This window comes from Bos taurus, chromosome 16 (assembly GCF_002263795.3).
Source record: "Bos taurus isolate L1 Dominette 01449 registration number 42190680 breed Hereford chromosome 16, ARS-UCD2.0, whole genome shotgun sequence".
NCBI classification, from domain to species: Eukaryota; Metazoa; Chordata; class Mammalia; order Artiodactyla; family Bovidae; genus Bos; species Bos taurus.
Window position 1 is genome coordinate 64,741,822 of NC_037343.1, and position 23,657 is coordinate 64,765,478.

Sequence of the window (23,657 nt, forward strand, 5' to 3'; positions counted from 1 at the left end):
CATGCATTGGAGAAGGAAATGGCAACCCACTCCAGCATTCTTGCCTCGAGAATAACAGGGACGGGGAGGCCTGGTGAGCTGCTGTCTATGGGGTCGCACAGAGTCAGACACGACTGAAGCGACTTAGCAGCAGGATTGATAAGAGGTTAGTAATTGAGGAACAAAGAAGCTATAAGTTTATGTAAATAAATAATGCAACAGGACATTTTTCTCTAGTTGTCATTACAAAATTAACTAATTTGAAAAAGATAGTGCTGTTGAGAGAGGAAATAGACATATAAATCTCAATTATATCTAAATCATCAGTAAGCCATATTTTTACATAGAATCAGTTTAATTGGAAGAGCTGAGCAATTTGATGATGCTAAGAACTTGATTCTGGAGAAGGCAGTGGCACCCAACTCCAAAACTCTTGCCTGGAAAATCCCATGGACAGAGGAACCTGGAAGGCTGCAATCCATGGGGTCGCTGAGGGTCGGACATGACTGAGCGACTTCACTTTCACTTTTCACTTTCATGCATTGGAGAAGGAAATGGCAACCCACTCCAGTGTTCTTGCCTGGAGAATCCCGGGGTTGGGGGAGCCTCGTGGGCTGCCGTCTATGGGGTCGCACAGAGTCGGACGCGACTGAAGCGACTTAGCAGCAGCAGCAGCAGCAACGGGAACTTGATTCAGATTTATAAATCTAAAAAATGCACAACTAATGTTAATTTAATAATGTTGGACTTTAATAGCCCTAAAGTATTAAGAAAGATATATAAATTAACAGATCATACAGTTTTATAAGCAATTGTTCAACCCATGAAGATTCAACATAAAGGGCCACTTCAGCAAATATTCAAAATGTATTATCATTTCTATTATAGTCTAAACCCATTAAAAAAGATCTAGTAATAATATATTTGTATATATATTATATATATTATATAATTGGAGAGGGAAATGGCAACCCACTCCAGTGTTCTTGCCTAGAGAATCCCAGAGACGGGGGAGCCTGGTGGGCTGCCGTCTATGGGGTCTCACAGAGTCGGACACGACTGAAGCGACTTAGCATAGCATAGCATAGCATATATATTATATATGATGTTAAAATAATAACATAGTATATATATATATTTAATACTATATCATGTATTATGGATTATAATATAGTGATGTATAATATACTTTTGATTTCTTAATATCTTGTACTTTCAGAAAAGTTGTATATGTAATAGATGCATGGATGTGGACATTTCAGATAACTGTACAGCGAGCTGGGGATGTAGTAACTTCAGAACTTGCCTCTTGCTGGAGATCAGGTTGGATCAAGAAAGTGTATCCGTCTAATGGGCCACTTCCAGGCTTGGGGCTTGAAGGCTGGAAGTTGGCCCAGGTGAAATAATTAGAGTATCCCCAAGGACACAGTGTGCAGAGTGGATGCAGCCGGTGTCCAAGAAGGAGCAGCAGGTCAGAACTAGATAAACTATATACATTATCAGTTATGAATGTCAGGCTGATTAAGAGGAGGCATTCAAGAGGAGAATGAATGAAAGTTCACAGGAGAATGAGAGAAGGTCCGGGCCTTTGTGAGCAGGGGTGGGTTTTCTGGGCTGCCTTATCCCAGGTCGATGGAGGCTGGAATTAAAGATAGTTTCAAATGGTTCATCTTTTATGATTTCATGCTTATTAATATAACTTTACATTTTATTTTAAGTACATTTTAATATGAGTTAAAATAACTGCTGCAGCAAGATGCGCAACTTTCAAGTAATAAATAATAGCATTTCTAGTTTGGGAATGTGCAACAAAGAAAATATTAACGATCTATTTACAAAGAATGGGTCAGCGGTTGCTGGGTTAGGAGTCTGGGAAGTGTGTTACTGCAGAGGAATAGCACAGGAAGTTTCCTCATGATACTGTTCTGTATCCTGACAGTGGTGGTGTTTCAGCAGCCCCATCTATGTGTTACAATTCATACAACTGTACACCAAAAAAGCCCGCTTTACTGCATGATAATTAAAAAGAAAATGAAGCAAATCATAAAATGCTAATGGAGAAATCAAAAGATCTTTTCAGTATACAAGAGTCAAACGATGAAGCTCAGTACACCAAGATAGTCCTAGAAAGCCATGGAAGCAAGGTTCCTGAAAGTGTATGGTTTGCATGTTTCTTAGGTCTTTAGGTTGATGAAGGTTACTCTTCAAAGTTGGAACATTGAAGCTGAAAATTATTTGACCCTCTAGGTTTTCTTTTATCTCTGTCTCTTTTAATAGACTGTCCTCCCTCGCTCCATCTCCTTTCTTTACTTCCTTCCTTCTTTCATCTCCTTCTTTCTTGAGTTAAACTCATGCTATCTGACATGGTAAAGAGGTGCCCCAGATTACATGGCAGAGAAGGAAATGGCAACCCATTCCAGTACTCTTTCCTGGGAGATTCCAGGACAGAGGAGCCTGGCCGGCTACAGTCTATGGGGTCACAAGAGCTGGACATGACTGAGCGACTGAACCAGCACTGCTGCAGAGGACATGAAAGTGATATGAAATGAAGTGGGCTGAGAAGCTGGTCTAGTTCTGCTCCAAACATCAGGGTGGACAGTTGGGCCAGGAACAAATCAAACTAGAAGTGCTGCTGCTCACCAGAATGCACCTGTGGTATCCAACCTGACCTCCTTAGTTCAGACAGTAATACGTGTTGTTCTGGAGCCGAGCATGTGGTTTGAGTTAGAATTGCTTCACACTCCACAAGTTGGCTGCAGCCCAGAACTGACCAGAGGGCCCTTGGAGCAGGTCTTAAGTTGATCTTGACCTGATAGTGTTCTTTGGGTTGGACCTCCCAGGATTACTCTTGGCCAAAGCTCTCTTTCTATCCCTTTGAAGTAATAAATTTGGTGTCTTGGGTCTGGAACAAATTGAAACCAGTCTTCTAGAATTTTGAAGGGCTGTTGAGGCCAGGAACAGGACTACATGGGCTCTTTCCTCAGTATTATCTCTTTAACTTCTCATTTGCCTGGCAACTTGAGTTCTGATTTTCTGAATGGGTGTTCCTCTGGTCACTTGCCCAGGAAACAGCTCTGGATGAGGGACCATAGGAGAGTGTTTTATATCTCTTGGGAAGGGAAAGGTTAAATTTTGTTTCCAAGAGCACTGGCTGCATGAATTCTTGGACGCAGCCTTCCCCAGGAGAGTGCAGTGGGGGAAGTTTGGCAGGAGCGTATAGCTACACAGAGGAGGCAGGAGTGAGCTATTCGTGCCGACTGTTTACAACAGCTTCCGGAGTCTGCTAATACCAGACTGATGGAGTAAAAGATGAGTTGGAAATTCTCGACTTACAGTCTTTACATTAAACACTGGTAACCACTTTTTTTTCTCCACCTTTCCTCTTAAGTTATTCTGGATTTTAAAGTTCTAGTTATGAGATAAAGTCAACTGAAATTCTTGACATTTTCTAGCCTGAGTCACAGCCCTTGCTTAAGATTACTTCAACATAAAATTGTGTCTTTTAAGTAGTTTGAAAATATATGGTAGTACGTTGCTAGTAATAGATTTCTTGGAGCTGAATATTTTGGTACAGGATTTGTGATTTGAGTTTACCATCTGATTTATGTATTCTAGGGTCTTTTCATAATTCAGATTTGCCAATCTGGGTAGTTCTGGCACTGTGGGGGCTGTTGTGCCTGACTTAATTACATATTTAAATAGAAGGCTAGAGCTAAAGCTAAAAAAACAGATGGATTTGGAAGAGGAGATTGTCCTGTTTGGAGGTCAAGTGTAAAGCCAAGAAATCGCTGGAGCTGCTCTGACAGGGATTTCAGGAAAATAGGCTTGTAATATTTCCATTTCTCTCAGTTTGCAGTCTGGCGCCAAATGTAGTAAGATCAGCCCTTTTTCCAAAGGTCTTGATATTTCTGCAGTTGTTTTCAGAAAGTCTCAAAAATGAAAATCAAGGCACAGGATCTCAAATATCTGTACCCTAAACACCAAGGCTTTTGGATGATCTGGGAGGGAAAAGAGTCGATGCCATGGAAGTGAAGGTGTGGGGACACAGTGCGTGCGTGGAGGCTGCTCTTTCAGATGCGACATCGTGCTGATGGCCCCGAAAGCTGCAGAGTGTGTCGGCTCTGTAGCAAGCATGCTGGAGAGCCCTTTCAGAGTCTGCACATGATATGTGTACCTTCTGTTACTTTTGATCCTTTTTGTTCTATTCAGCGGAGTCAGCTAGGCCATCTTTCAAGGTCAGGAGACATTTCAAACTTTCTAATTGGGCCAGTTAGTCTAATGTTAGTATGTACTTAACCTTCGTTACTGAGAAACTGTACTTAAAAGCATTTTTAGTGAATCCTTCCAGGGTTACCCGTTTTTGGCCTATAGAAACAGAAACTAGGGTTTAGAGAATTTATGTGATTTGTAAAAATCACATAAACAGACATAAGAACTATAGAAGAGTGTATTTTATATTATTAGCTGCCAACTTTCCAGTGGTTGAAGCTCTCCATACATGTAGGTGGTGTATCTAAGGAAGTTTGAAACAGTAGCAATGACCAATGTATTGTATCAGTGACTTATAAATATCTTTGGCAAATGAAACTTATGTAGAAACCCAGTATGTTAAGCTATAGGTTTTATTCTGTTAGCATGAATTTTTCTGAAGATTTGAGTTTTCTAATAACTACCTACTTTCAACTTAAAACTATAACAGACTATTATGAACACAAATACTTAAAATATGAATTTATGTAGTCACTTGGAGCCTCAGTAGCTGATATATTATTTTGTCTTATTGAGTTTCCAGCATTGAGAAAAATCTTTAAGAGTTAAATTCCTTCAAATGGATGTGATTTTCTAAACAGTTAAGAATAATTTTCAATCAGATTGATGTAAAAGCTTGAAAAATTATTAATAGGAAATTTTGATCCACTTCAAATCACTGTATAACTCTAACCTAAGGCAGACTCACTCTTTCCAGTCTCTCTTCAATCCAGTCCAAACCTATCTACTGAAGCTATACTTGTGAAGGTCCCTAGACCTCTGTATCGCCAAATCTATCCATAAATTCCTGGTGCTTGCCTTGTGGAACGCATCAGCTGTATTTGATAACCTGATCGCTCCCTCCACTCACCTTCCAGATCTGCAGTCTCCTGGGTTTCCTCCTACCTCACTGGCCACTTATCAGTTTTCTTTCTGCTCCCTCCTCTTTTCTGCCGTGTAGTTTTGTGTGTGCTGTCCAGGCTCCTCTGTCCATGGGACACTCCAGGCAAGAATATTGGAGTGGGTTGCCATGCCCTCTTCCAGGGATCTTCCTGACCCAGGGACCGAACCTGTGTCTTCTGTGCCTCCTGTGTTTTAGGTGGATTCTTTGTCCACTGAGCCACCTGGGGAGCCCGCCCTGTAGCTTAGAGACCCCTAACCAGCCTTTCCCAACAATGGTTTCTCATCTGAACCACACAACACAGCAAACAATGTGAAAGACTTTTTTCTCAGTTTTCTCAGCTAGTATTGTTCTAGATGCATAGAAGGGAAGTTAATTTGTTACGTACAGTAGGTGCCTTAGGGAATTGTCTTAAATTTTTCACAACCTCAGGTCAGAGGGTTTGCCAGGCTCAGTCTACACATGTTAGGTATCTGATCCATTTCCATGGCCTTAAATTCCATCTACATGTTGGTGACTCCCAAATTTGTACCTCCAGCCTAGACCTCTACCTAAACACTGAAGGACAGAGTCTTTGATCCAACATCTATTAAACATCTTGTCTTAAATATCTATTGATGAAAAAACTAATCAGTAGTCAATTCAAGAAAGAAATGGAAAATCGTATTTGCACCAACCTGAAAGAGGAGAGTGAAAAAGTTGGCTTAAAGCTCAACATTCAGAAAACTAAGATCATGGCATCTGGTCCCATCACTTCATGGCAAACAAATGTGGAATCAGTGGCTGACTTTATTTTTTTGGGCTCCAAAATCACTGCAGGTGGTGACTACAGCCATGAAATTAAAAGACGCTTACTCTTTGGAAGGAAAGTTATGACCAACCTAGATAGCATATTCAAAAGCAGAGACATTGCTTTGCCAACAAAGGTCTGTCTAGTCAAGGCTATGGTTTTTCCTGTGGTCATGTATGGATGTGAGAGTTGGACTGTAAAGAAAGCTGAGCACAGAAGAATTGATGCTTTTGAACTGTGGTGCTGGAGAAGACTCTTGAGAGTCTCTTGGACTGCAAGGAGATCCAGCCAGTCCATCCTAAAGGAAATCAGTCTTGGGTGTGCATTGGAAGGACTGATGTTGAAGCTGAAACTCCAGTACTTTGGCCACCTGATGCGAAGAGCTGACTCATTTGGAAAGACCCTGATAGTGGGAAAGATTGAGGGCAGGAGAGAAGGGGACGACAGAGGATGAGATGGCTGGATGGCATCACTGACTCAATTGACATGAGTTTGGGTGGACTATGGGAGTTGGTGATGGACAGGGAGGCCTGGCGTGCTGCAGTCCATGGGGTCGCAAAGAGTCGGGCACAACTGAGTGACTAAACTGAACTGAATGGAGGGTTATAATCTGGGAGACAGTCTTTCAGAAAGCTCTGAGGACTGTTCCACCAGTTGGACATCAAAGCACAGTTATATATGTTTTTGAGACAAAGGGTTGTACATCAAGGCAACATACTATTTACATAATCCAACAAGAGTAGCAGGGCCTTGTGACTCCCTACAGGATCAAGAAAGGAATGTTATCTCCTAAGGAGTTACCTTGCTGGTGCCAGGAGGAAACTGCCTCCCCCCACCCCAGCCCCGCCCCCCCCCCCCCCCCCCGCCCTGGCAAGTAGGCATTCCAGTATCTTCTAAAAGAATATAGTTTATGTATAGCGTAGAAGCACAATGCACACTAAAACGGGAGTGGGTACTGGCTTAGATGGCAGAGAAACTTTTATGGTAAATTACTCTTGTCTTGCCTTAAAAATGATTTTACAGAACCTCAATTCAGAAGGGCTTCCAGACTCAGTCCACAGAGGTCAGGTATCATGACCTTAGATTCCATCTTCCTGTTGAGAAACTCCAAATTTATACCTCCAGCCTAGACCCTTACCTGAACGCAAGGTAGAGCATTCTGTCCAACATCTATTTAATACCTTGCCTTTTTAAAAATTAAATACTTTCATTTGGCTGCACTGGGTCTTAGGTGTGGCACATGGGATCTTTCATCGTGGCATGGCGGTGATCTCGTTCCTGGACCAGGGATCAAACCCAGCCTCTCTGCACTGGGAATGCAGAGTAGTCTTAGCCACTGGGCCACCAGAGAAGTCCCTTAACACCTTGTCATAAATATCTAACTGACACCCCAAACTTAGCATGTCCAAACACAAAATCTCATTTTTCTCTCTAAAGCTAATCCATTTATAGTTATCATTTATCAGGCCCCAAATTTTAGTCATCCCTGAACTTCTTTCTGACTCTTCCACCTTCCAGCCAATCATTCTGCATATCCTCTTGTATCTTCCTTCCAACTACATTCCCAGTCTGACCAATTTGTCCAGCTTTTACTTCGGCTACCTGGACCTAAGCCGCATCATGTCGCAAGAGCTGGAAATATTTCAGTAGTCTCCTGCCTGGTCTCCCTGCTTTTGCCATGAGATGGTTGGTGAGATGGTTGGATGGCATCATTGATTCAATGGACATGAGAACAAATAAAATAGTTTATTCTAAACTTAGCAGCCAGAATGATCCTTGTGATGTCAGTCTTCTGCTCAGAACCCTGCAGATGCTTCCCCTTTAACTCATGCCAAAAAGTTAAAGACTTTTTAGTGGAGTACATGATCTGTATTGCTGCTTCCCTCAACTCTGCCCCAATCTTTTTGCTGTTCCTATAATATATTAGGCAACTTCCACCCTGGGGACACTTCCGTCTTTCTGGAAGGCTCTTCACCCCACCCCCTCTCATATCCTTGGCTTATTCTCTTGCTTCTTTCAAATCTTTGCTCAGATGACACCTTCCTGGTGAGGCCTTTCCTGACTAGTCTTTTAAAAGTTGTGAACCACCTCATCACTCCCTATCCCTGTTTTATTGCTTTTTCCCTCACCATTGTGTTTACCACTTTATAATATTCTGTATGGTCTGTTTGTTTATTTTTATTGTCTAGTTACTCTACTAGTGTGTAGGCTCCTTGAAGGGAGGGATTTTATTTGTTCTGTCCATTGCTGTATGCTGAATGTCTTGAACAGAGTCTTCACAGAGTGGATGCTCAAGAAATGGTTGTTGAATGAATGATATGAATGATGGCGAGTGTTTAATGAGAAAATACATGGTATATGGAATTTTAATCACTCTAAATTCTCCTCAAAGTACACAAAACACTCCTTGGTGTTAAATAGAGCTTATTATGAGATGTTCAATAGTATTATTAAAAAATCTCAAACCTCAAAGCCATCTTTTAAATATATTCAGAGATTCAGAACAGTCACTGGTTTTGTATGTTGAGGCCAAAATTGAACTGTTAATTGCATGCTGATGCTTCATCTGCAGTCCTAAGCAACCATGCATTTCAACCCTGCATTGCCAAATGCATCTAATCGAGTATATGAAAAATATCAGCAAAAATTACAAGTATTCCTGTTTCATTCTCTCCTTTCTCCACTCCGCTCTGTGTTGTAGGGGGATTCTACTTGGGCATCTTTCCAGCTGGGTTGTGTCAGTAGGAAGCACTAGAGGATGATGTGGTGTACTCCCCCTTCCTCTCTGCTTCTTTGTCTGCACGGTTAGCATCCAATTCCACTGGGTCTGCAGCTTCCATCAAGTGGCTTGAGCCTAGGATTGCGCTGGAACCAGCTCACACTTGCTCGTGAGGGATGGTTTTGTTCATTTCCCATACCTCTGTGTTCAGCGATATCACATTGATGACTTAAGCTTTGGTGGGTGCATCCACACCTCAGATATTGCAACCTTTATTCCAATAGGACAGTGAAAGTGAAAAGTTGCTCAGTTGTGTCCAGCTCTTTGCGACCCCATGGACTGCAGGATCCTCTGTCCATGGAATTCTCCAGGCAAGAATACTGGGGCAAGAATACTGGAGTAGGTTGCCATTTTCTTTTCCAGGGGATCTTCTGGACCCAGGGATCGAACCTGTGTCTCCTGCATTGCAGGCAGATTCTTTACCATCTGAGCCACCAGGGAAGCCTCTTCCAACAGAGAGCTACGATAAACATTCACCGGCACATTTCTGTGGCCTCGTCGGGGGTGGGGGGGCTCTGGTGGCAGCCCCTCCTCCTTTTGTTCCTCCAGTCTAGCAGTGGGCAACGTTCCAGCTGTTGCTGATCTCTAGATCACACTCTTCTGTAAGAAACTGTTTAGGACTCAGTTCCTTGATCACTTTTATAAGGAATTCCCTGCACTAAATTGCTCCCTTTGTAGAAAGAGGAAATTGTTTTCTTGTACTTGGACTGATAAAATATCTAGCATAACCATGTTAGGTTTGTGTGAACTCATAGAATCTTTGGCAGCAATACAAAACCAAAATGGTCTCCTCTGAAATACTTGTATGGATGCTTTGCTTCGGAACAGGAAAAGATTTGACATTCATACTCTCATTTAGTTGAATAGTAAAGATTTTAGCCTTCTTATTCATTACATATGTTGTGTGCCCATTTTTGGATACTGTGCACTGTGATATCTGGCCAATAGTACTGTTATTTCTGAGGCAAGGCAACCTGGTCCTCTAATACCTCACTTCTGGGTCAATAGCCCAGGATTATAGGGTTCATTGACTGTTTTTTCCTCACATATGCTGCTGTGATTTGCCCTGAATGATTTTTTTTAATGTATTCTTTTATATGGGTCATTTTAAAGTCTTTATTGAATTTGTTACAATGTTGCTTCTGTTGTTTGCTAAGTCGAGTCAGTTGTGTCCGACTCTGTGCGACCCCACAGATGGCAGCCCACCAGGCTCCCCTGTCCCTGGGATTCTCCAGGCAAGAACACTGGAGTGGGTTGCCATTTCCTTCTCCAATGCATGAAAGTGAAAAGTGAAAGTGAAGTCGCTCAGTCGTAGATCAGCATATTTTATTGTGAGTGGAGCAAGTAAAGAACTGCCATGGGGAAGTTACCCTGATTTTAGTATTATCATCTGCAGATTCTGCTCAAGAGTGACATAAACTGTGTTAGGTGGAACCTGGTTTTCCCTATCCAGGGGTCCTCCTCTCCCCAGCTGGAGCCATGGGATCTCATGTGTAGGCTTCCTCTGCTTCATCTCCCTCACTGCTGGTGGTCTGCCTCTGCTGTTAGCCCTGGTTTGAATGTTCGAGCATTTACTTTGTTCTCATGAGCAGTCACTGTACTCTGTGTTTTATAACTGACCTTATGACTGTCTTGATTCTTCCCTCTTGGTTCTCATTTATCTGCCCACTCATTTGTTCCTTCCTTGTTTTTACTTCTCCTGTTACCAGAGCCTAAGGATCTGCCCCAAATTCCAACCCGAAGTCTGGGTCCTACTGTCTGTTGACAGCCTCCTTGAAGCTTATGGTGTGCAGTCCAGATCTTCTCAGGAGTGTATGCCAATTCTCTGCCGTTGTGTTGTGCCCACCTGTTGAGTCAGTACCAGTTCGTCTCCTCTGCCTTCACCACTACTGGCTGGACCGTTATATGTCAGTTGGATGTGGTGCTTTGCCTGCCAGACTGAACCTCCTCTTGTTACATGGGATGATACCCGTTCTCCCAGTGGCTGTGACCAGACTAGTTCTACATTCTGACCCCTCCTCCCACTCCCATCCCTCACCTGCTCAGATCTGAACAGAGTAATAGGAAACTGCCCAGGTAGTTATGCCCCAGTGATAAAGCAGACTGCATCACTAATCACTGGCCTTTTTAATTATGAGGGGTGGCGATATGAGAAGAAAGGAATTGCAAGCCTCCTGTGGTGGCTTTGTCAAGTAGTACCACTGGGTCCAGCCCCTGAGAGAAGAAGCATGACCAGCAGTCAACTTTGCTGTATTACTTTGGGAGCATCTGGATAATACTGTTAACACAGGTCTCATATGAAGCCTTTCTATGTCTTTGGAAGGTGGGCAGAAAGTTGGTTTTAAGAATCTTATAACAGATGGGGAAACTGAGATGTGGATTAATCAAATGTTACTCCTGAAATCACACAGGGATTTGTTGAACAGATTCTAGGTTTTGGTTTTGAGGACCACCAATCCACTAAACGAGGGGCTCCCAACCTTTTGACCAAGAAAGGATGAGTTTTTGTTCTCTGAAGCCTTAACATTACTTATACTAGAGCTGGCCCGGAACTGACCTTGGATCGCCTGGTTATTTGTGTGAACCCTCAGTTTTGAGGTGCTCACGATGAAGTTCATGAGAGAGTAGAAGGTGTGCTCCATCCTACTTTTCTTTCTCACCCCATGGCACGTGGTTGGAAGAAATGCAGTGACAGCAGGACTGGGTCTGATCTATCAGGGAGGAGGGACCTCAAGATCTGCCTTCATCTATTGTCCAACCAAGTTTAGTAAATGGACACACAGCAGTGGGCTTAAGCTAGGGGACAGTTTCCTGCCCCCTCCGCACTATTGCCTTCAATAATATTATGTTCTTGCTCTTTATTTTTTTTTCTAGAATCAGTGATAGTGGTAGGTGACTAGAAGGAAAACAAAATCCTTTTGCTTGTCTGAGTGCTGCTTATCTGGCTCTCTCTTGGTCCTTGCTGCACTCCATGTGACATGCTTACACACGTCTTCTGTCTTGTGTGGGTTGCACTTCTGGCTCCTTCTGGAAGCCTTCCCCTGGAGACCTCTCTGCTTTAGTGTTCTTTGACTCCTCCCTGGGCTCCCGTTTCTGGAGGCCAACCCCACAACCTGTTAGGGAGTCAGCCGTTTTAGACAAGGTCCCCTCAAGATGTCTCGATTCTGGCTACCCGTCGTGATGCTCACTTGAATCCTAGGAAACTGCAGCATCTTCATATTGAGAGTGTGGCTTGCCGCCTGTCCCCTGCACTCTGCTTTTGCCCATTGGCTCTAATCAGCCTTTACGATGGGGCGCGAGCCCAGGCTCTGTGTCTGCAGACACTCGGATTCCAGGGGACATCCATCAGTTTCTCCCATGAACTATCCCTGGAATCAGTTCAGTGACGATTTGTTAGTGGAGTCTGCAGTCACTCCCAGCCTCAGTGAGCAGTTTTCTGGGAGTCCTCCGGCTATGCCCCCATCCGCCCTTGCACTTAATGGACGGTCGGGGTGTGTGTGGCAGTGACAGGGGAGCACCAGAGAGAGGAGTCAAGTGTTGTCCACTCTTCCTGGGTCTCTCCGGCTCCCTCCTGTGGTTACTGAGGCTGAATGGTGAAAAGCTAGGGGCCCCTCAGGCTTCTTCTTGGCAAGACTTGGAACGGAATCCATTCCACATCCTATTATAATTATCTGGGGAGTCCTGCTCTTTATTCAGTTGAACCCATGGTGCTCAGTGGATTCAACAACCATCTTTGCTGCCGGGTGCTATGGCAGGTATGTCATTAAGTGTCTCTCAAGTGCCCACCATGTTCCCGTAACTCTGGGAATCAGGGGGAGGGGAGGGAACAGTGGGAGGAGGCAGAAAAGAAACAGAGGCCATTCATAGTGGATATCTCTGATAGCAAATAGATGTACCATTCCAAGTCACTTTATCTACCCAAGAACCAAATGGTTGGTCTCAGATGTGAACTGCTGTGTGGTCTGGTATAAGTCTCTCGATTTTCCTGTCTGTCAAACCAGAGTAGAAGCATAGATTTACATGGCAGAGCTGTTCTGAGAACTAAAGTACCCAAAGGCATGTAATTAAAATGACCTTAGAGTAATTTTCAATTTGAAGAGTTGTGGAAATGGGAAAAATGCCAGGAGAGTCAGGGAGGGACCGTACTTGAACTGTCAGCCACTCCTGGGGCAGTGGTCATTTTTTGGCAGGAACTGGCCTGGGGGGGGCCTTGATAGACCCTGCACAGAGCTAGTTTAAGAAAGCCTAATTGACACATTAGTTATTATTCTATCTTTGTAAAGCTGTGGTGTGCGGCCTGGGACAGCAGGGAGGAGGCTGTGAGGTAGTTCCTTGACAGCCTGCCACTGTCAACTCTTTTGGGAGGAAGATGTCAGTGCCTCGAAGGACAGGCTTAGGTTGTAAGTGGTTCATTTTTAGTTCAGCTGCAATAACTCCTGCTGGTGGTATAATACTTTGCTTTTGGAATTCTCCACATAGGGCTTAGTGACGGTGTATGTGTATGTGTGTGGGCATTTACGTGAACAGTTCCCATTCACTTACCTCATGATTACTGGTGGGTCACCTTCTTCATAGGATTCTGGGGGTTGTTACTACACAAATTTTGCTAGGATGACCTGGTTTTTGGACAAAGAAGTTAACACAGTAAGTCATATAATAACTTCCATGCCTCATATTGCAAGGGTTAATTGGTAGCAAGGGCAAGAATGTTCAAGCTACCATACAACTGTGCTCATTTCACATGCTAGCAAGGTTATGCTCAAAGTCCTTCAAGCTAGACTTCAGCAGTACGTGAACTGGGAGTTTCCAGATGTATAAGCTGGGTTTAGAAAAGGCAGATGAACCAGAGAACAAGTTGCTTGCATTCATTGGATCATGGAGAAAGCAAAGGAATTTTAGAAAAATAACTACTTTTGTTCCATTGACTATACTAAAGCCTTTGTGTGAATCACAACAAACTGGAAAATTCTTAGAGATGGGAGTGCCAGACTACATTACCTGCCTCCTGCGAAACCTGTATGCAGGTCAAGAAGCAACAGTTAGAACTGGACATGAAACAACAGACTGGTTCAGAATTGGGAAAGGAGTATGACAGGCTGTGTATTGTCACCCTGCTTATTTAACTTACGAGCAGAGTACATCATGCAAAATCCTGAGTTGGATGAATCACAAGCTGGAGTCAAGATTGGCAGGAGAAATATCAACAACCTCAGATATGCCATTCTAATGGTAGAAAGTGAAGAGGAACTAAAGAGGCTCTTGATGATGGTGAAAGAAGAGAGTGAAAAAGCTGGCTTGAAACTCAGCATTAAAAAAACTAAGATCATGGCATCTGGTCCCATCACTTCACGGCAAACAAATAGAAGGGGAAAAAATGGAAGCAGTGACAGAGTTTATTTTCTTGGGCTCCCAAATTACTGTTGATGGTGACTGCAGTCATGAAATTAAAAGACACTTGCTTCTTGGAAGAAAAGCTATGACAAACCTAGACAGAGTATTAAAAAGCAGAGATATCACTTTGCCTACAAAGGTCCGTATAGTCAAAGCTGAGGTTTTTCCAGTAGTCATGTATGGATGGTTGAATGGCATCTCTGAATCAGTGGGCATGGTTTGAGCAAACTCCAGGAGATAATGAAGGACTAGGAAGCCCGGTGTGCTGCAGTTCATGGGGTCACAAAGAGTCAGACACGACTTAGTGATTAAACAACAACAAGGGCAATGAAGGATGGGATTCTGGTATGGACCTTCATCTCAATTCCTACAGTAGAATGAAGATGTAAAAATCAAGATTTTGGTTCTGCAACAAAGAAATATTTTGTGTCATTCTTGGAAGAGGAACAAATTGGGCCATCCCTGTTTAGCTTTAATTCTGCCACTATAAATTATGAAGATCCCAGGTTTCAAACCTTAGAGATGTTTTCTCCTGTTTAACAAATCCGCCCACTGTCAGTCCCAACTATCAGTTGGCACTGAATAGTCTGCAGTGCAGCCCTGACCTGTGTGGCCTTCCTCTGCCTTGGATAATTGGATACCAACAGAATAGATGGAGGTTTTTAAAAGAAACTTTATTGCTTTTTTTAAAATCTAAAAATGTAGTGCCCCATTTTTTTTACTCCCCCAATTAAAAATGACCTTTTATACTGAAATTCAAGGACAAGAGGTAAATTAGCCACTAGAATGTGATTTCCACGAATGCAAAGATTTTGCACATTTTATTCACACTGTGTCCTCAGGCCCTGGAACTGAGCCTGGTATATAGAAAGTTTCTCTCCCTGTAGTCCCATTCAGTAGGAATGGTCTTTTCTGGCTTCCTCTGTCTCCCCCTGACCTGCCAACCCAATCTGCCCTTGTTGTGTTAGTCTCTTCGATTTGCACATTTCTTAACTCTTTTCTCTCATTCCCATTTCAACTGCCACTGTTTTACAGATGCTCATTTTACCCCTGCTATTTTAATAACTTCAAACTTGTTTCCCTGACACTAAGTTCCTCAGTTTCATCTGCGGCCACCAGATGAAATCTTTCAAAGGCTGCTCGCCAACACTAACTTTAACTTTTAACCTCCGCAGTGTGTCAGAAAATGCTCTTCCCCTTCTGGCCTCTGCATATCAGCATATATCAGGCTTATCTTCTTCCTTCCACCCGCTCAGCTCTTCCACCACTTCTGATAACCTGCTTTTATCCAAATGTGTGATAATTGCTAACTTCTGTAGCCTTACACACTTTGTGTAAAAGCCTATCTTCAGAATGAACCTTTTCCACCTCAGGCCACCTGGCACGGTCTTTTCTCAGCTTGGAACATGTCCCTCCATTTTGTTCTTTGGTCAGCTTAACCTGACCTTCTCATAGAAACCTCCAGTGTGCTTGCAGTTTAGTTGAGCTCCCCTGCTTTCACTCAAAAAGAGTCGTCTTCTCCTTCAAGGCACTTATCACAGTGGCAGTGATATTATTCATGTGATTATTCACTTAAAGACTAGGACAAGCCTGTTTACTATTGTGATTTCAGCATCTGTGGTTGCAGCTGAAAGAATGAATATAGATGAAATCACTCAGAGAGAATTTAGAGTAAGAAAAGACAGCCAAGACAGAACCCTGGGGAACAGCAGTGTTTAAGGAACTGGACATGAAAGCAGATCCCATGAAAAAGTCTGTGAGGGGGCACTGCAGAAGATTAGAGAATAGGGAAGAACAGTGTCATGGAAGCCAGTGATGAAGAAAATTTCATGAAAGATGAATGGGGAAGGGCCAAATGCTGCAAAAATTCACAAAAATAAATACTCAAAAGCATCAATTAGATTTGTTATCTAGAAAGTCATAGGAGATCGTAATGGAATAATTTTGATGGAGCGGTGGCACTGGAACCAGATTTCAGGGAGTCGACTTATGAGAGATGGAAAGTGGAGTAAATGAAATGCATATTGTTGTTTTTAAAAGCTTTCTCTGAATTGAAGGAGAAAGATTCATGGAGATCGTTAGAAGAAAATATAGAATTGAAAAGGGATTTAAAAAAATGCTTGTGAATTGTAGGAAGGAGTAAGTAAAGATGGATGAGTGGAATATATAAGCAAGAAATAGTAAACTTGGAGAGTTTCACAGAGGTCATGGAGTGTTTTGAGCACATTTACAGAAATAAGCTTTGAATAAGAGGAGGAATGTCTTTGCTCATGAGGGTAGGGTATGCAATAAATGAATAAAAAAATTCGAAAGATTAGAGTAATATGCAAGTAGATGTGTTTTTAGGTTGGGAAGCAGATAAGATGCCAGGGGAATTATTGCACAGTGATTTCTGTGTTATGAAGGAAGGAGCAAGCTTAACCTTTCTTTTCTATAGAAAGATGATTAACACCATGATCAAGTGGAATTTATTCCAAGGGTACAAGAATGGCTCAACATCCACAAATCAATCAGTGTGACTGACATACCACATCAACAATATTAATGTTAAAAAAGAATATGATTATTTCAATAGATAGCAGAAAAAACATTTGACAGAATTTAACATCCATTTATAATAAAAACTCTCAGCAAAATGGGCATAGAAGGAATGTAATCAAGGCCATATATAACAAGCCCACAGCTATTAATAATACCCTGTTCAATGGTGAAAAGCTGAAAATCTTTTCTGTAAGATCAGGAACAAGCAAAGATGCCCATCTTGCCACTTTCATTTAACATAGTAGTGGAAGTCTTGGCCTGAGCAATTAGGCAAGAAAAAGGAATAAAGAGCATCTAAAGACCCTGTATAACCAAAGTAGTCTTGAGAAGGAACAAAGCTTGGGTTATCATGCCCTTTAATTTCAAACTGTATCAAAAACCTGTAGTAATCAAAACAGTATGGTAGTGGTATTAAATCAGGTGAATAGATCAATGGGACAGAATAGAGTCTAGAAATAAACCCAGACAATCTATGACGAAGGAACCAGGAATATATGATGGGGTAAGGACAATCTCTTCAATAAATGGTATTGCGAAAACTGGACAGCTTCTTGCAAAATAATGACACTGGACCACTGTCTTACATCACACATAAAAAGTAACTCAAAAATGGGTTAAAGACTTGAATAGTAACCCAAAACTATAAAATTCCCAGAAGAAAACATAGGTAATAAGACATTGGTCTTGGTGATAATTTTTAAAATCTGAAACCAAAACAAAAGGCAACAAAAGCAAAATTAAACAAGTGGGACTACGTGAAACTATAAAGCTTCCAAACAGCAGAGGAAACCATCAATACCATGAAAAGGCAACCTACTAAGTGGGAGACAATATTTGCAAATCATGTATTTGGTAAAGACTTTTAATATCTGAAATACCAAAGCAATTAAATAGCAAAAAAAAAAAAAAAGATTAAAAAATGGGCAGAGAATCTGAATAGACATTTTCCCAAAGAAGACATACTGATTGTCAGCAGGTACATGAAAAGATGCTCTCCACCATTAATCATCAGGGGAATCCAAGTCAAAACCACAGTGAGATATCACCTCACACTTTAGAAGGGCTGTTATGAAAAAGAAGGGTTGGCAAGGATGTGGAGAAAGGGAACCACTGTGCACTCTTGTTGGGGATGTAAATTGGTACAGCCACTATGGAAAACAGCATGGAGGTTCCGCGGGCAAAAGCAGAACTACCATATGATCCAGCAGTTGCACCTCTGGGTATTTGAAGAAAATGAAAACACTAACTTGAAAAGATATATACATTTTCATGTTCATTGTAGCATTATTTACAATAGCCAACATATGGAAACAACCCAAGTGTTCCTTGATGGATGAATATGTATTACTCAGCAATAAAAGAGAAGGAAATCTTACCATTTGCAACACCATGGATGGATCTTGAGGGCATTATGCTAAGAGAATAAGTCATACAAAGAGAGAAATACCATATGATCTCACTAATATGTGGAATCTAAAAACAAAACAAAACCAAGCTCATGATACAGATAACAGCTTGGTCGTTGCCATAAGCGGGGGTTGGGGGTGGAAGAGGGTAAGGGGTTAGGGGTTAGGGTTAGGGTTAGGTGAAATTAAGGATCAAAAGCTACAAACTTCCAGTTGTGAAAGAAAGAAGCCATGGGGATGTAATGTACAGCATGGTGAGTAATACTGTATTGCATCTTTGACAGTTGTAAGAGAATATATCTTAGAAATTCTAATCACTAGAGAAAAAAATGTGTAACTGTGTGGTGACAGATGTTAACTAGACTTACTGTGATCAGTTTGCAGTATATACAAATATCAGATCATTATGATGTTGAAACTAATATAATGTTGTGTGTCAATTATAGTTGAGAAAAAGGAAGAAGGAAGGAAGGAAAGAAAAAGAAAGAGTTCATGAACCCAGAACGAACTTAGATTGCAGGGTTAGTTTTATTCCTGTTTTATCCAATCTCACATCCATTCTCCTTTGAGAGTTTATGGTTTCACTTGAAAGGATTGTGCATGTTGGAGAGTTGTACCCGTGAAAAGACAAACTTGGACTTGCAAAGTAAGTGCGATTAAGAACACAGTTTTGGCTGTTAAATGAATCTGGGTTTGGATTTTGGCCCTACCTCTATAACTTCTTATGTGACCTTGTACACCTTATTTAACCTTTCTAAGGCTTACAATTCAATGGACATGAATTTGAGCAAACTCTGGGAGACAGTGAAGGACGGGAAATCCTGGCATGCTGCAGTTCATGGGGCCACAAAGAGTTGGACACAACTTAGCAACTGAACACCACCACCAACAAAGGCTTACTTTCCTTATCCTAAAAGTAGGAATACAGATACCTGTCTTGCAGATTCGTGAGAATTACATAGGGTAACACAGAGTCAATAATCAATAATGAGATTTTTAAATTAGAAACTTGACAAGGGTTTCGGCTCCTTCATGTTATCCACTTCTTTCCTTTTTTTCAGTTTTATATTTGGCTGCACTAGATCTTGGATGCCGCACACGGGCTTTCTCTAGTTGCAGCGAGTGGGGACGACTCTCCAGTTGTGGGGTGCGGGTTTCTCATTGCGGTGGCTTCTCTTGTTGCAGAGCGTGGGCTCTAGGGTCAGCAGGCTTCAGAAGTTGCGGCACGTGGGCTCAGCAGTTGTGGTGCACAGGCTTAGTAGCTCCAAGGCATGTGGAACCTTCCCAGACCAGGGATGGAACCAGGGTCCCCTGTAGTGGCAGGCAGATTCACGAGGCAGTACTTCAATATTTATGGGAAACGGAGGATAGATAGACTCCATAATCATTAAGTTATATTGTGAACGGGCTTAGTTGTTTTCTCCCAAAAAAAGATTTCTCTCTGAGTTGGTCTGGATCCTGTACAGAACCGGTAACATATACCAAAGCATCTCAAAAAAGTCTCTAACCTGTCTAAAAATGCATTCCAAGTTCTAAGCAACTAGTGTTATAAAAAAAGAGTTTGTAAATTAACCTATGTGCAAGCGGGGACTAGTTGTATGGTAGTGATGGTATTGGTTTTGTTGAAGGATTGCGGGGCAAAGAGGACTGGGGAGAAGAATCTCAATCTCCAATAAAAATAAAGACGTAGCGTAGAACGTTTTTTCTTAACTATTGTGAGTCTTGAAGTTTGGAGGACTCTTTTATTTTCTAGAAAGACATCCAGTGTCATAGGCAATCCTATGTTTGGTACCCTAGTGTGAAATTCATCTTTACATTTCAGAGAAGTGAAAACAAGCAAACAGAGCAGAGGTTATTTGGTCAGAAAAACTTCCCAAGAGCAGAAAACATTAGGTCATTGAATACTATCAAATGAAGTGCTGAAAAAAAAACTGCTTATTTCCTTAAAACTAGTTATTGTATTATTCAGATACAAATGACTTTTAGATTTCTTGACAGGTTTCATTATATTTTGGCAGTAAAGTACCAACTCCACATTCATTTATTACATGTGCAAAGATTTTTACAATTTCTTCAAATATTAGTTGATTTATATCATTTGATTTACAGCTGAGCAGTTGTATTTTTGGTCCCATCTTATGCTATATGGAATTACTATACAAATAATTGATTTAAAATATATAGTGTTTTTTTTCAAACAAAAGCATTTACATACCTCTCACTCCCAGTCATGGAGGTTATTAGGATCCCTGCTTAATCTACCACTCAAAACAACTAGAAAGTTGGACAAAATATATGTTTTCAAACATCCGGCTATATAGGCAGCATGCTACTCTGATTTCTGAGAAGGAAAGCAAATGATGTGCATCCAGTGACTGTCGTGGTCTTCTCCTTCCAGGTTATTTCTGGACAAGGGTGCATGGAGTGAGAACAAAACAGAACCCTACATTTGACGAGTTGAGACGACAGAGGTTAGAATTTAGGTGGGTTGATGCAGATAGAATTTGTGAGACACAGACTATAGGAAGGGAAGGACTTATGCTAAGAAAGAGCTCCGGAAATGTGCATATGGGTTCCCTGGAGTCGTTGGTTGAATACAAATCTGCATAACTGTAGGGTGAGATTTCTGGCAAAAGAAGAGTTTTTCTGTACATGTAGATTGAACAATTCCTAGAGATCACATAGGACCAGGAATAATTTAAGTTTTTACCAGTCAGAGCAGAAAGACCCCATTCCACACATGGAACATTTAGTAGGAACCTAAAGACCTTGTAAGACTTGGAATCTTGTAAGACTTGGGTGTTAATGGTGGGGCTAAAATAGCCATAAAGGATAATCTAGACTCATAGCAAAAGGTTTAAAAATAAGCATCAAGCAAATGAAACTAATCTGCAAGAGACTTAATTTTCTGTCAGAGCAGTGGTCAACATTTTTAAAAGGAATTAAACAAAATCTAACTCTTAAGAAAGAAAAATACAATATTTCAATTCAGTTCAGTTGCTCAGTTGTGTTCGATTCTTTGCAACCCCATGGACTGCAGCATGCCAGGCTTCCCTGTCCATCACCAACTCTCAGAGTTTACCCAAATTCATGTCCATCAAGTTGGTGATGGCATCCAACCATCCCATCCTCTGTCATCCCCTTCTTCTCCTGCTTTCAATCTTTCCCAGCATCAGGGTCTTTTCCAATGAATCAGTTCTTCGCAGCAGGTGGCCAAAGTATTGGAGTTTCAGCTTCAGCATCAGTCCTTACAATGAATATTCAGGACTGATTTCCTTTAGGATTGACTGGTTTGATCTCCTTGCAGTCCAAGAGACTCTCAAGAGTCTTCTCTAATACCACAGTTCAAAAGCATCAGTTCTTCAGCCCTCAGCTTTCTTCATAGTCCAACTCTCACATGCATACATGACAACTGGAAAAACCATAGCTTTGACTAGATGGAACTTTGTTGGCACAGTAACATCTTTGCTTTTTAATATGCTGTCTAGGTTGGTCATAGCTTTTCTTCCAAGGAGCAAGTGTCTTTTAATTTCATGGCTGCAGTCATGATCTGCAGTGATTTTGGAGCCCCCCCAAAATAAAGTCTCTCTCTGTTTCCATTGTTTCCCCATCTATTTGTCATGAAGTGATGGGACTAGATGCCATGATCTTAGTTTTCTGAATACTGAGTTTTAAGCCAAACTTTTTCACTTTCCTCTTTCACTTTCATCAAGAGGCTCTTCACTTCTTCTTTGCCTTCTGCCACAAGGGTGGTGTCATCTCCATATCTGAGGTTATTGATATTTCTCCTGTCAATTTTGATTCTAACTTATGCTTCATCCAGCCCAGCATTTTGCATGATGTACTCTGCATAGAAGTTAAATAAGCAGGGTGACAATATACAGCCTTGATGTACTCCTTTCACAATATTTGGCATCTGATAAAAAGTGACTGGACATGCAAAAAAGCAGGAAAATGTGATCTAAAGCCTGGAGAACAATCAGTCAACATGAACAAGCCCCCAAATGACAGAGGTTATAAAGCTAGTAGACAAAGGCATGGAAACAGGTATTATAAATGCACTCAATACAATCAGTTATTGGGGCTTCTCTGGTGGCTCAGATGGTAAAAAATCCATCTACAATGCAAGAGACCTGGATTCGATCCCTGGGTTGGGAAGATCCCCTGGAGAAGGGAATGGCAATTCACTTCAGTATTCTTGCCTGGAAAATTCCATGGGTAGAGGAGCTTGGCGGACTATACAGTCCATGGGGTCGCAGAATCGAACATGACTGAGCAACTTAACACAGCAATCAGTTATTAAATGGAAAATACAGACATGATGAGAAAAGGGAAATATAAAGAGAAAGTAAAGGGAACTTTAATCTGAAATGAAAAATTTGCTTGATAAAGGAATTAACAGCAGAATACATGAAATAAAAAATAAAGTTGAAGATAAAGCAATATAACCTCTTGAAGGCATTGCAGTAAAACCTAACTGCAATGAAGCTTACACAGAGAGATTTTAAAAAGAACAGCAGGGAATTCCTTGACAGTCCAATGGTTAGTACTCCATGCTTTCACTGCCATGGACCAGGGTTTGATCCCTGATTGGGGAAATAAGACCCCACAAGGTGTGTGGCCAAAGAATTTTTTTTTTAAATTAAAAAACAGACTTGTGGGGAACTAGCATATCGACTAACATGCAAACTGGAGTCTTTAGAAGAGAAAGAGAGAGAGGAAAAAAGAACAAAAATAATATATGAAAGCATAATGACCAAATATTTTCCAAATTTTATGAAAAATATCAACTAAGATCTGAGGGGGTCTATGAATACACAAAAGCAGGATACATACTAAGAAAGCTGCACCAAGGACCTCCTAATCAAACCACAGACAGCAACTGATTCTGAGGAAAATCTTACAAAGTAGATACAGGGGGAGATGGCACATTATGTACAAAAGAACAAAAGAATTACGGCTGACTTTTCTTCAGAAACTTGCAAGTCAAAGATGGTAGTGTATCTTTTAAGTGTGGGGAAAAAGTAAGTTTGTCAATATAGAATTCTAGACCTTTCAAACATGAAATATACAATAAAAACTTTTTCAGACAAAGAAAACCTGTGGGATTTTGTGGCCGACAAACCGGAACTACAAGATGCGTAGTTCTTCAGGCAGAAGGAAAGTGATACCAGATGAAAATATGGATCTATACAAAGGAATGAAGAGCTCTAAAAATGGTAAATATGTGGATAGATATTAAGAACATTTTTATCATTTAAAAATTTCTTAAAACATAATTGATCACTTAAAGCAAAAACAATAAGAATATGTTGCGGGAATTTTAACGTGAAAAAGCAAACTGTGTGACAACATTAGCACAAAGAATGGGATAAGAGATAAAAATACATTATTGCAATAGTCTTACATTACATATGAGATAGTATAGGATGTTATTTCAAGGTAAACATAAATAAGGATGCATATTGTAAACCCTAGATGAGCCTTGAAAAATAAAAATAAAGCCAACAAACCAATAGTGGTGATAAAATAGAATTAAAAGACACTGAGCCAATCCAGAAGAAAGGAAACTGGAGGAAAACACAAAGAATAGATGAGACAAATAGCAAAATGATAGCAAAA

At 41.2% G+C, this 23,657-nt stretch overlaps 1 protein-coding gene across 3 annotated transcripts in view; it reads left to right on the forward strand.

The window, feature by feature from the left end:
* RGL1 (ral guanine nucleotide dissociation stimulator like 1) overlaps positions 1–23,657 on the forward strand; it is a 277,517-nt gene that overhangs the window by 57,453 nt on the left and 196,407 nt on the right. Inside the window, exon 1 of one of the 3 annotated variants that reach the window (XM_059875401.1) lies at positions 23,240–23,254. The exons of the other annotated variants lie outside the window; for them this stretch is intronic. The gene's annotated coding sequence lies outside the window, so the exon portion shown is untranslated. Of the gene's footprint in view, positions 1–23,239; positions 23,255–23,657 lie in introns of those variants that run through there. 3 annotated transcript variants of the gene reach the window in all.